General features: G+C 35.3%; 1 protein-coding gene across 1 annotated transcript in view; it reads left to right on the forward strand.

Annotated features, from left to right (window-relative positions):
• The window catches only part of MIPOL1 (mirror-image polydactyly 1), a 151,614-nt gene that overhangs the window by 40,410 nt on the left and 97,698 nt on the right, over positions 1 to 13,506 (forward strand). The gene's annotated exons all lie outside the window — the stretch shown is intronic.

Here is a 13,506-nt window from a genome sequence, read left to right on the forward strand (position 1 = left end):
TAACCAAAGCTGGCGCACATGTAAGTAATTTCTACTAGATTTAAAGTCAGGTTTTTGATCTTTAATGATATCAAGAATGTTAATTGAATTTATGTTCTATTGAGAAGTCTTCTGGCAAAAGTCTCTCCTCTACAAACACTGTAATTTTCACACTTTTTCCAGTCACTGTTTTTACATTCTCTCCTACTTTAACCTTGAAATCCCCATCTGCCTGGTGCTTAAAATATTTTGTGTCTGTCAAGTATGTATTGCAAAAAATCTTAATGTATTATTGGTGGTATTTTACTTTCTTAGTCTATTTTTTTTTCCTTTTATAATAATATTGCCAGGTTGTTTCCCAGCACAACTACTGGGAAACATCCAACAGCCCTTCCAAAAGTTTATGTTCTTTCTTTGCACTGGGCATTTGAAAAGTGAGCAACTTGTAACATGAAAGCTTTCAGCAAAAGAGAAGGATCTCTTGATAGTTTTATTTTCATTTTTTCAGTTTTTGATTCTTTGTTGAAGTGGACTTTCAGGCATACTTGGACCATAAAACTTCTGTGAATGTCAGAAGAATATTATTGTTGAGCATTTTAATACATATTTTAATTTAATTGATTTTAAGCTGCCTGTTTAAGGAGTAATATTTTCCAAGTAATCAGCTTGAAAATTAATAAAGATAATTATTTTAATAGTAATGGCTCAAGTGTCACCACTAGCAATGCCATCTTTAGGTGCATCAGCAAAACACACAGGTAATGATACAGCAGCTGAAAAAATGAATTAATAGAATATTAAATCCTCACAAAATGAAGATGTAAATACTTGGCATTAAGCTGTAGTACTATGATACTGCTAGCTATTTATACCACCACTCTTTTAAATTAATTGTTATTAATAAAACTATTAATCATGTGTTTTCAAATATGTGATGTTTCTACAGCTGTTACTGTTGAATCTAGGAAGTAGGTCCTTGGAATTGAAGCTTCCTTTCAACCTGTGTTTCTCACTTGATGGTTCCTTAGGAATTCATACCATACTTGAATTATTAGTAGTCTTTTGTTAACATTGCAATAGCAGTAGTTATTACAATGCTAACAGCAAGAACAATAGGAGAGGGATTCTACAATAGACCACAAGGACTAGATATAATTCAGGGGATGTATATGCTTAGCATAACAAATGCCAATTATTGGAAGTCAGATCTGGGTTTGCCTCAGGCATTCATTCTGCAAGTAAAAATCTTTTTGTGAAATGACATCAAATATGGAGGGCAGAATTGAGAGCGAGTTGAGAAGAAGCAGAAATAGAGTAAACCATTAGCCTGCTGAGGCTATCCTCTGGAAAACACATTTGTGAAGTTCAAAGATCACTGGGCAATGGAGGTTGAGTGTTTCATGACACATGTTTTGTTCCTGGTTGCTTTTGTGTGGTGCTGGAGACAGCAATGTCATTTGAGTGACCACCATAGCTGGTTCCATATGATAGAGAGCTACATGATAACAAGTGTTTGGACTGACTGTGTTTAGTGAAGCTGCATCTATTAGTTTTCACTGTGATTTTCTTCACAGTAGCCTGGCATTGGGCAATTGAGCAAAGTGAACATAAGTAGTGCCTAGCTTTTGGAGGTCAACTCACAGGATTTCTGGTTTTTCTGAGTAAGGAACGATAATGTGAAAGCTTTCACAGCTCAAATACATTACTTTGATTTCAAGTGAGAAATAAATTACATTTCTAGAGAATGGATGTTCTATAAACTCTGCCTTTTCAATGACCAAGTAAATACAGATTACTTCCAACTAGTCTATTCAATTCAGTTTTATAAAGCTTTTTCTGGTAGCTGTACTACTGAGCTGCACTTAACTGGACTGCAGTTGCAGCATACTCAGTGATTAGCTAGTTGTCATTCTTCTGTTTGAATTTTGCTTGAATAATTTTTTTATTCTTCAAAAAATGAAGAGCACCGTCCATGAATTGGAAAGGCCATAAAAATGTTTTTTCTAGCTGTAATGTCCAAAAACCTCTGTGTATTTTTGGAGATTTCCAGCATGAGCATTGCTTCTTACTAGGAAGCAGACTGAGGCACTTCTATCCCTGTATTGAGCTGTGCAAGTGTATGTAATCTCAGATCTTTTGCTAGATTGCTGAGCAAATATGCAAACTACTTTTTGTATGTGTGAAAACAAATGAAATGGTATAAACTCAAATATTTGATACTACTTTTAGTATGTATTTTCAAGTGAATAATAAACAAACAACTAAAGCATGGCTAAACATTGACATCCATCTTCTCCTGTATCAACTCCCTTAAAAAAACAAACTCGACAGTTTGGTTCTATTTGCTAAGATATGTTTGTTAGTGAACACATATTGTGTGATACTGAGGATCTTCAGTGTGTTTTATGACTGATCCTCTGAAAGAAGTAAAACATCATTTTGTTTGTAATGTTCAGTTTTGTCTTAACCCATTCAAGGAAAAAACTTATTTGTCCAGTTGATCATAATACTGTTTTACCTTTCTTGAGAAATCTTTCTTGCTTGAGTAATCCAGTTAGTGACAGACATTTAGCAGAGATTCCATATGGCATAGTCACATTGTGTGGTCCTCATAAAATACTCAAAAGAAGTGCTTTCCAGCAGGAGGCAATACAATACAGTCTCTCAGCCACCTATTAGCCACATCACACCTTATGGACAGGAATGTTAATATCATTACAGGGTTGGCAGCTGAAGACCTGAGTAAGTCATTACAGTTACTTTTCTTCTGGTTTAGACAAGAAAGGAGACCTTTTAATTGGTACAGCTTGAAGGAAGTGATTTTTTAAAGCTCATTAAGAGATTAGGAGATTGTGTGTTTGATATGTTTCCAGTCCTAACTAATTCTGTAATTGTGGGAGTTTTTAAATTGGTAACAGTCAGATCTATACAGAGTTTTAAATATTAAAGATAGATATAATTTGCTGTTAAGGAATAGCAGTGGTTTCATGGCTGGCAAAGTATCATCTCTAGTACACTGATCTTGAAGCAATAACATAACTGGCAAGCAAACCTGGTTTTACAGCTTTGAATACTTTGACCACATCCTGCTGTGCAGGAACATGCTTATGACTGTTCATGTAAAAAATTGGCAGGCACCCAGTAGCTCATCTGAAGCAAGTTAAAGAATCCTTCTCCATTTTGAGGCGCTGTTTGGCAGCAGGCGGCACTTTATCGTCATTGAAAACAATGACGAGATCCACCATGCTTGACTTCCCATCATCATCAGTTTCGACTGGTGACTAATAACTGATAAATGTCTGTGCTTACAACTAGTCAGATTCTTGCTGGCTTTTTTTGTTTGTTTTTGTTCTGCTAAAGCAATTTTCCTCCTTTTACACCAAGTAGTGTGTAGAATTCTGTGTTGCCTGTGATTCACAGAGCATTAAGGCATTCTCAGCACAGGAGTGAACAGGTCTTACTGAAGTAGTAAACCCAAGAGCTGTATGAAATGTAAAAACAAGGAGTGTGGATAAAAAAAAAGAGTTTACAGATCTTGGATCCTTAATTGGGGGATACTCAGGTGGCAGATTACAATTCCTCATGTCTCTTGGGACAGAGGTGATCCTTTTGCAAGCCAAACCACAGTTTGGGGCATTATTTTTTGTACTTTCAATTGGAAGTTTGGTTTTATAATCTGTGTCTTGGTACCCTTTGGCACTTCTTGATTAAGGATGCTAATCAGGTTCTTGGCTGGCAGGAGCATGTCTGACGGTATCCTCCTCCCTGCTTTCTCAAGGTGCTTACTCTACTTTTCCCTTTGCCACTGATATTTGGGAACAAGAAAATAAGATGCTATATTCACAGTTGTTTATGAGCCAGACAGCTGCTGTTGGGTACTGATGATTTTGGTCATGAACTTATTTCAGGAAGAAAGTGAAAGCAAAGGGAGTTTTTATTATACTTTGAGGATCCTTCAAGAACCATGCTTGTTCACTAATGGCTGGTTTCCTTTGGGAAGGCAACAGCAAGTTGCTGTTGTTCTCATTTGCATCCTTTACTCTGAGAGGTAGCTGATGAATGGGCATGGGGAAATTCCTTGCTAGCAGGATGGTTAAACAGAGAGAGAACACCTGTCTGCAAGATACCCCTTTTTGCACAGTGAATTTAGTCCAAGTCCTGAGAGAAAGCAATAGGGATATGGAGTAAGACATAGAGTAGATTAAAAAAAGAAAAATAATTTGAAATTTAACATTAACAGTTGTACAGTGACTGCAGGGAGTAAGGAAAGAGGGGTTGATGAAATAGTTGTCAGTTTTATTGAGATTCGCATCGGTGGACTCAGGTAAAGCTCACAGATACCTCTTCTTTGGAGGTAATGCTGAGTAAAAGGGATCCTGAAGGGAGATCACAAAAAGCCAAGTTACATGAGCAGTGGTTGTAATTAGCAGTATTAGTTTTAGTCTGTTTAATTGCATTGCACTACAATGGTGCTTTAAAATGTCACATTTCATTTCCTGTGTACCTAAATAAAGGTAATCCTTTAAAAGTTTGACTAAATTCATGCTTTAGAAACTCCATGTTATACTGAACATGGTTAAATCTATGTTTTCTTTGCTCCTTCTCAGAATAAACCAAGTGAATCTCACCAAGTGCCAAATCAAGCCAGTGATTGCTGTATATGGGACACGTGGAGTAAAACTATTGTGAATGATGCTGAAGAGCATCAGGAATCTTTTGCTTCTCAGAAAAGGGCAGATTCTTCACTACTGGGCTACTTATTTATTCTAAAAACAAACCCGGTTTGAAAAATAATTCTTTACTTCCCAAGTTGATTAGGTGTGCTCTGACTCACTACCTTGGATATTTGTTCTGGCCTTTGCATTAATATTTTCCAGGAGAAAATTCCATTAAATATTTGGCACATTTAGGAGATGATGAAATGTTTTTTGCCTCTGAAGTAGGAATTTCAGTCCACTGGAGACTTAGCTAGAGAGAAAACTGTCCAAACATGGTTTCTTACATGGGTTTTCTGATATGTGTAGAATGTCCGCCCCAAAAATAATACATGTTTAATCTTTTGCCATAGCCCTCTGTTTAATTTGATCAGGGTATGTAATTCACACTTTTCAAAGCATTAAGAAATCTGAGGAGTGGTGAGATGTTCAAACAGGGTAGTAGGAGAAGGTTTGGGGACACTACAAATCCGTGTTTGTACTGTCAGTTTGTCTCTCACACTGATGTAGCAGAGGTTATGATTTCTCTGTGGGCAGGTATCTGTTAATAGAGCATGAAATTCTTTAGTTTCACTGGAGTTGGAATTTCATTAGAGAAAGCAAGTATTCTTCAATTTATTCCTTAGTTTAGACTTCAGTGAGGCTTTGGTTGCATGAGATCTTGCATTTTTTGAGTTAATACTCCTTGCAACTTGAAGTGCAGGTCAAATGGTAGGTCATCAGTGGAGGAAGAGGAGAATCTGAAGGAAATTACCCTGAGGAGCTCTTGTTCTGAACTTTAGTATTTAGTCCATGAATGCTAAGTGTGAGTAAATATGTAAATGTTAATGAAGTGTTTCCTTGAAGAGAGGGATTATGGTTTTTCTTTTTGAGCTTTAGAGGCAAAATTTTAATTGATACTGCACTTCTTCTTTTTGCTGCCGTAAGGTTTTGACTGAATGATGCCTGAAGACATATCACTGTTTGCATTGTTAAATCACCTGTTGTTCCTCTGCAAACAGTGTGTTGTGCAGAATTCAGAAAATACATGTCTGCATAGTATTTGAGGGCATGATCAAGCTTGATATCTTTAATTGTAAACTTTAATGAATTTCCAGTTGAACATTCATCCTCTCTTTAGTACCTAGAAACTCCTCACCCCTTTGAAAATGGCAGTAGATTTGCATGCAAACTTGTTCCATTAATTGCTATTTGACTCATCTATCATGGGCTAAGCTTTATATTCACACAGCTTAGACTTTCAAGCCAATTTCTGGAATTAATTTAAATATTTAATGTCAAAACCCTAGGACGAAAGAGAGGAAAAATGTTTTGTATGCTTACTGATCACCTGTTTCAGTAGCAGCAACCCGTAGAGAAAACTTCCAATGTGATAAAAGCAGAATTCAAAAAATATTCCCTCTGAAGCATATCACCATGTGTGGGATAAGGTTTATAGGTACCAAAACTCTGCATGCAATAAGGTCTGTAGGTGTCAAAACTCTTGTAGAGGTATCTTAAGTTAGTTTTCCATGATACTTTAGACTTCACAGTTTCAAGTTAGGTACTGAGTGTTGAATCAGATTTCGCTTTGGTTATTTGTTGGATGAAATGTTGGATTTTCTTAAAAGCTGGGGGGAAAAAACAACTGTGTGCTTTGTATGAAAAGCTGGTTTCCTTAACCAACTTTCTAAGGAAACTTCATGAAAAATTACTTTGTTATTTTGGATATGCAGATATGTTTACATAAGAATTCTTTTGATAATCAGCAAAGAAGATGTTTGTATTTCATTTCTACCATTGATCTGGAGTCTATAAAGGTCAATATGCCTGCCCTGTGCGTTCGCTTGCTTCTCCTACCTTGACCCTTCGTCAGTGTTTATATGTTGTGTTCTGTGTTTTGCTCATACATTTTGTGTTTTGTTATGCCTGTGTTAGCAAGTAGTGTGAACAAATAGTGGTGGATATGGAGTATGACATAATTCTCAGCATCTGACATCCATATTAGCCCCTTTCCAGAATGGGGAGGAGGGGATTTTTTGGTTTGGCTTTGTTTGGTTTGGTTTGGAGTGTTCTGTTTGTCTGGTTTTTTGGGTCAGATTGGCTGTAGTCAGGTCCAATAGACTGAATACCATTTGTGTTAGAATGCACTAGGTGAATTCCTGGAGTGCATCTTTGAGTTTGCTTAAATCAAAAAAGGAATCCAGTTTGTTTTCTCAGATAGCACACCATGGTGCAGAACAAAGCATAGTAAGTAGAGAAAGCGCTTAGTATGCAAATAGTGTATTACATGAAATTAAGGATAAAAATGAGATGATTTTAAGAAAGAGAATGAGATTTATTAAAATAAATAGGGTAGTAAAAGCTATCAATGTTCTTGGAGAATGTATTCTAGTATGTTTGTATTCAGAGTTTTTCCTTTGAAAATTATTAGACTACTTTATATGCAGACTTTTCTTCTGCCGATTTTTGTCCGTCAAGATGTAAATGAACTTGGTTCCTTCAAGGAGAAATAGGTTTCAAACTAGTAGCATAAAATGCAAATAAAGTGATACACAGAATGGAAAGTTTGGATTTAATTGTGCAGTGGCGATATCTTCCAAGAATAGCAGGCAAACTATATTGCTGATTGTGCCACTTCTACAACATGAGTAATTGAGTAAGAGTGTTGTGGGACATGGAGCTAAGAAGAATGAATAGAGCTACTTTTTGTTGACTTAATTTATTTTTATTTCCAGAGTCCCTGAGGTGAAATAATTGACCTCTCTTCCAGCATTGCAATACCCTCCACAGTCACCCTTATGATTCAGCATGTGTGCTAAGCTGTAAAGAGATGAGTAAGGCAGCTAAGATCTAGCAGTAGCAGAGGATATAAAGAAAAATTACTGTGATGTTGATAAGCTGATTATTCATTTTTAACAGAATTGTAGGTGATTGTGACTGAAATTTGAGACTTAAAACTTTTTGTTTGTTCTATTTCTTTCAATTGTTCCAATTGGTTTGAAAACCAGTTTTTAAGTGGTTTTAAATTATCAGGTAATAATTACCAAAATGGCAGTTTTCTCTCTGGGTTTGGTCTGAATATCATGACTTTTTTTTTTTTTTGTTATGAAAATGTTAATCAATTTTACCAAGTCCTTAGGTTTCATGAAATTATTTTACATATTCTGGTTAAAAATATTTAGTGCTCCTATACAAAAAAAAAAAAGGAACAAGAAAATCTATCAATATTCTCTTTATGAAAGAGAGATTTCACAGTAGCATTAACTTATCTTTGTCTGATTCACCAAGTATGCCTACATTTGTTTGTTGTATGGCTTTACTGTTTCGTGCTTCAGATTGTGAGTATCTAGGATTTAGCCTCTTTTCTATGTTCTGTTTATTCACTGTTAATTATTTTTCAAGCTGAGTTGCTTGAGAACAAGAAAAATTTAGCTTTCATTACCCTCTATTGCAAATGAAGGGCAGGCTTTCCTATTGCATGTAGACTGTATGTGATTGTGAGATGCTCTTGTAAGGGAAGTTCTTAATGCTTTCTGATGTTAGTGCTTTTTTGTCATCCTTTTCAGTCATGTTTTTGATTTATTGTAGAATATGAAGCACAAAATATCATTTTGGCTTATAGTTTGCTTTTGTATTGAAAATACTTCCTTAAATTACATAATTCAAATACATAGACATACTTAAGGGCCCTTAGAAAGCTGTGACTGTGTAAAAAGTATACTTACAGCTGTATAAAAAGAAAAATTATTGCGAATGAACAACAGTATTAAATCATACAAGTATGGCAACTTCTTGCAGTTCTGGAGTTGTGATCAGAAATACAGAATACATGTGGCTATCTACACAGTATATAGTTGGTGTAAAATACTGATGCAGTAATGCATGTGAATGTACATGTTATACTGTTAATAACATGGAATTGATGACTGTATTTTGAGAAAGGAACTTTAACATTACCTATTATTTATAATTACTATATATAAATATGTAGATCTAAGTATATATACATATGAAACCAAAGTTGTGTGACAGTTATTGGTCATCTTTCAGTTACTCTGTTGCTTATTTCTTAATTAGCTGTATCATCTTTCTCTGCTATCTGCAGAAGTATTACCAGAGATTGGAAAATCCCCAAAAAACAGAGTAAAGCTTTCTGTCGAAAGAATAGCTATGAACACTTTGCTCCTAGTTGTCTCTTGAGATGACTTTTCACCAATAGGTAAGATTTCTTTCAAGTCTTGTTAAAATCATGATGAGAAATTTCTTATTTCAGCGACGGTAGTACAGATCCCAGCAATGTTAGGAAACAGTAGCTTTCACTATTTTTTTCCTGAAGGTACTCTGCTGTCTTGTATTCAGTATGGGAGTGAACACTAGGCCTCTCTATGAGTTTAATTCCTTCATTTATAGAATAAAGTTTTTCTTTCATTGTCTACAAGCATTTTTTCAGCCTCATTGCTTGGGGTCCTGTTTGCAATCAAAATGTTAGGACTTCAACTGAATCTGAAAAGCAGGTCTTGAAAGACTCACAGTGAAAAGGAGAGCATCCAGTACCAACCTTCAAGAAGAAACAGCAAAATTATTATTTTTACTTTGTGCTAAATCGTTCCATCAGCTGGCCTTCTACTGTAGCCAACAGCTGTGTCTCTCCTTACATGTTCTCCTTATGTCATGTATGGTGTCATCTCTAGACTCTCCTCAGCAGTAGTCATGCATTTTACACGTTTTGTTTGTTTTGGCAGGCAGGCTTATCACTTTGCTTTCAGATGTTCTCATAAATTTCTTCTATCCTTGTGTTTTTCTTAATTTTTTCTCCCCTTAGGGTGTCCTGTCCTCTATACATGAAGAATGGCATTGCCAGGATGAGAGCAGTGTTGGTAATTGCACAGGTCAAAAGCAGCTGATTTTAGGTTTAAGCATTTCTGCTTTTCAGTAGCATATCTGAAAGCTTTTAGGAGACTGTTATTCAAAGCTGTAGGATCAGCCCACCTGAAAAGGTGCATCTATTTGGGTATCCAGTTACACTGATCTCTGCAAAACACTTTAATGAAGCTAAATTTTCAGAGATAGAATCTTCAGATTTAATTGCTATTTAATATTTGCAAAGTCTTATTCATCTACCAAAATCATACAGGCATTTCTCTGTGTTACCAAAGGTGAGCAATACATAATGCATGAATGTGTGGTTTTGTTTTAGTTTTTGCAGAGCTTTGCTTTACTTTCTTGAATCATTCTTTGTGGGATGCCTTTGTATTCTATGTATGATTTATTTAAAGTTTGCACAAAGCTAATTAATTTCTTGATTTTTAAAAATTATTTTCATTCCACTCTTCAGTGCATATAAACTAACTGCAAAAGCTGTCTGGGACACAATTTATGTATTTTCTGTTACTTAACGGTATTTGCTGTTACTTTCTCTGTATTGGTGAGACAGAAAGTGTTTTCACAATAACATTAATTAGTTGCTTCATGTTCGCCCTTATACTTAGTTAAAACACTGCCATTAATATTGCTTTCACATAGTTATGTCCTTCAGCATTGAAATTTCCTAAAAATCCATGGGAAAAGAGCAAATTGGGGTCATTTATTTGAAAAGTGTCTGTTGTGCCTGACTTATCTGCAGAGGTTTGTGTTTTCACCTACCTAGCTGGTGATTTAGTTTGTAATAATCTCTAGTTTAAAGCAGCTTTTATTACATGTTAAACAAGTTTTATGTGGACATATTATGCACCAGAAAATATTCAAGAACTGCTACTTAAGCAACTGATGGCTCAATTAAGAGTACAAAATTTATCAGGACAAACAGAAAGTATGTATTACAAGGTATACCTTCAATACCATGATTACAATATCAGAATAAAAGGATTTTAAAACTCTGCCATCTATACAGTGATCCATGATACTGTTTTCTTGAAAAACGTGATGATATTTAAAGATAGACCAGAAGTATTCCTGTCCTTTTGTGCAGTAAATGCCAACTTAATGTTTCAGCAATAGCCTTGTTTGCATATGGATTTTACAAAAATCCATTGAAGATTATTTGAAAATCAGCTCATTAGAATGACAGATTGCTTACCAAATTTTGTTTTCTTGTCAACTAATATTGGTTACATTCAATTAAACAAGGTTGTACTTTCTGAAAACATAATCTCAGTCTGCAGCTGAGTGCCTTGCTTGTATCTGCAAATCAGATTCTTAATTTCTAGATCTAGTTGGAAGATTGGGTTGTGAATGTTTCTAAAATTTCTCCTTTTCACGCAGCTTTCACATTTTCACTACCTTTGTTCTACAATATATTGTTCAACTACCAATTCTGCAGATTATTAAGTAGGGGTGAGGGAAAGGCTTCAAACAAAAGCAATTGTCAGCTTTCAGTCATGTGTGTTGTCAGATATTTGACAAGCTGTCTCTTGGCCACAGGCCATCTGGTTGTAATGGAGCTGACTGCTCTTCTGAGGAACCAGCAAAATGTGGCCACACGCAGCAATAGCAACGTGTCATTCGGTCACATCTGTAAAGCAAAGCTTTGGGGTGTAGTAATCCCAGTTCTGACATGATCCTGTTGGTTGATTAAGGTTCTTAAACTTTCCATGCTAACTTGTCATCCCACAAAACAAGAAGCTGCTATTTGCTAACTTGATTTGAGTGTTGGAAAATGTGATTGTTTATGAAAAGTTACACCATAATTAATTATGAGTATAATTAAAGAAGAATCATGTTGTAAAGAGAATGTGTATGGTAAAAAGGTGAAGTAAAAAAAGGGAAAAAAATGAAGTGGTGTAGTGAAGTGAACCTTATTCAGGGCAAGACAAGAACTGAGAATTAGAGTGTACATTATGTGTACATACTGACGTGCAAAAGGAGGGAAGAAAGATGCTGTATTTGAAGGAAGAAGAAACTAAAGAACTTGGAGAGGGAAGACATGTTTCCTTCTTTCAGCAATGAAGGAGGAGAAATAAATTTATTTTTTAAAGTTGCTTAAAAATATAGTTTGAGGCTTTCTGAAATTTGTGTTCCGTCCATTAGTAACACATAATCTTTCACCAAACCTGCCTTGCAAATGAGTATGTGGGAGTTGCATTGATTTGGAAAATGTGTGCTAAAACCATAAATAAAATAAGATCAGAATAATATTTTAGTATTCAGATGCTTTGATGTGCTTCTTGATGACCTTTCTTGCAGTACTATTTAATACTTAACCATGGTAGAAATTATTTCAGGTAGTTCAGCAGGGTATTTAGGTCCTGGTTTTCATGTAAGTAGTATATTAATGCATGTTCTACTTAAATGGCAAATTTATTCCAAAACCTCTAGTGTGTTGTGTAATTTTATTCTTTAAATGTTTTTTAAAGATGTTGAAGTTAATTACTCTGAATTATTTTCTATGCAGAAGTTTCTGCTCTGAAGTCTTCCCTTGTATCTGTATTCTGGACTTGCTGATGTCCATTGAAAATAAACCTGATCCAAGTCCAGCTATTATTGAATTTTCTGACCTTAATTCAGTTATTTAGAATTTAGCTAATCAAGACTTACTTTTTTATTATTTTGTCATTACTTTTGAAAGACAATCTTGGCTCTTGAGTGCTCTTTTCTTCTTATGATAAAATTTTCATTAGTATTTTTTATTTGCTGAATTATTTGGGAGTATTGGTAGTTTGCTTTTAAATATAACACTGGCATGTGAATTATAATGTCATTGTACTGTGTCAGTCTCTAGTTTTTCTAAAACTCTGCAGTGGGGCATGAGCAGGCATACTACTCGTGTACTACTCATCTGCTTACATGCTTAATTTATACATTATTTATTAGACTTATAGGCATGAAATTTAAAAATTGAATTAATAATGTGACTTTGATGTAAAGCAGAAGTTGCTTATTTATATATGACAGGCAATTAGGAAAAAAATGCTCTCAGTTTAGTTGAATGCATTTTTGCTTACTTTCAGACCCAGTACAGCCTCATGAATAAATCTTTGACTCCAGGTTACTAGGTTTGTGTTTTGATTAGAAACAACTCAGAGGTGAGGTAAGTTTGTTAACTTATATGCAATGGACACAGGAAAATATGAAGGTGACCCAGTTGGGAGGCTTCAGCAGCTCCTGCTGTTGTTTCCTCCTGCAGACCAGAAGTCTGTCAGCAGCCCTGTTAGCACAGGTCATCCAGTGCACAACCAACACAGGAACCCTGCTTGAATGGCTGTGAGTCACATACAGCTCAAGAACGTCCCCTGTTCCTTTCTCTATTTCTTGCACATTTTTATAATGAGTTTCATTGATTAGGAAAGCCTGTGTGTGCTGAACTCATTGTAAAGTCAATCAGGGTTGTTTTGATCTTTGAAATGTCATCGTTGCAAGGAAGTAAGAATATGTAGAGAATGCAGTTGGGTGGGTATCAGTGCTACTCAGTGCTGTGGAATCACTGCACGTGTAAGGATGGTTAACGTGAAGGGTGTAAACAGTTAAAATTTATGGTCTAAATTTTCTGAATATCTTACTGTGCACTTACAGTTCCTTTAACTATTAAAATGAAAATAAATGAAAACTTGTTTTGCTGCATTTGGAGTGTTCAGAAATAGACAGGGAATGGTAGGAAGAAACCTAGTCATGCATACAGCATGTTATCTGCTGTAATGCTACAGGTTACAACTGGCTCATAGTGACAAAACAAAAATGTTTTATTTGTATTTTGATGCATTTCTTTTTGTGGCTTTTTGAAGCAAGATACCATTGCATGGAAAAAAAAAAGGCTTTTACATCTAAGTTACTAACAGAATATAAATTTTTAAAGATGCATATGTTTCTGAGGCCTGAACTCTACTAAAACACTTTT

Source organism: Cinclus cinclus, chromosome 6 (assembly GCF_963662255.1).
Source record: "Cinclus cinclus chromosome 6, bCinCin1.1, whole genome shotgun sequence".
NCBI classification, from domain to species: domain Eukaryota; kingdom Metazoa; phylum Chordata; class Aves; order Passeriformes; family Cinclidae; genus Cinclus; species Cinclus cinclus.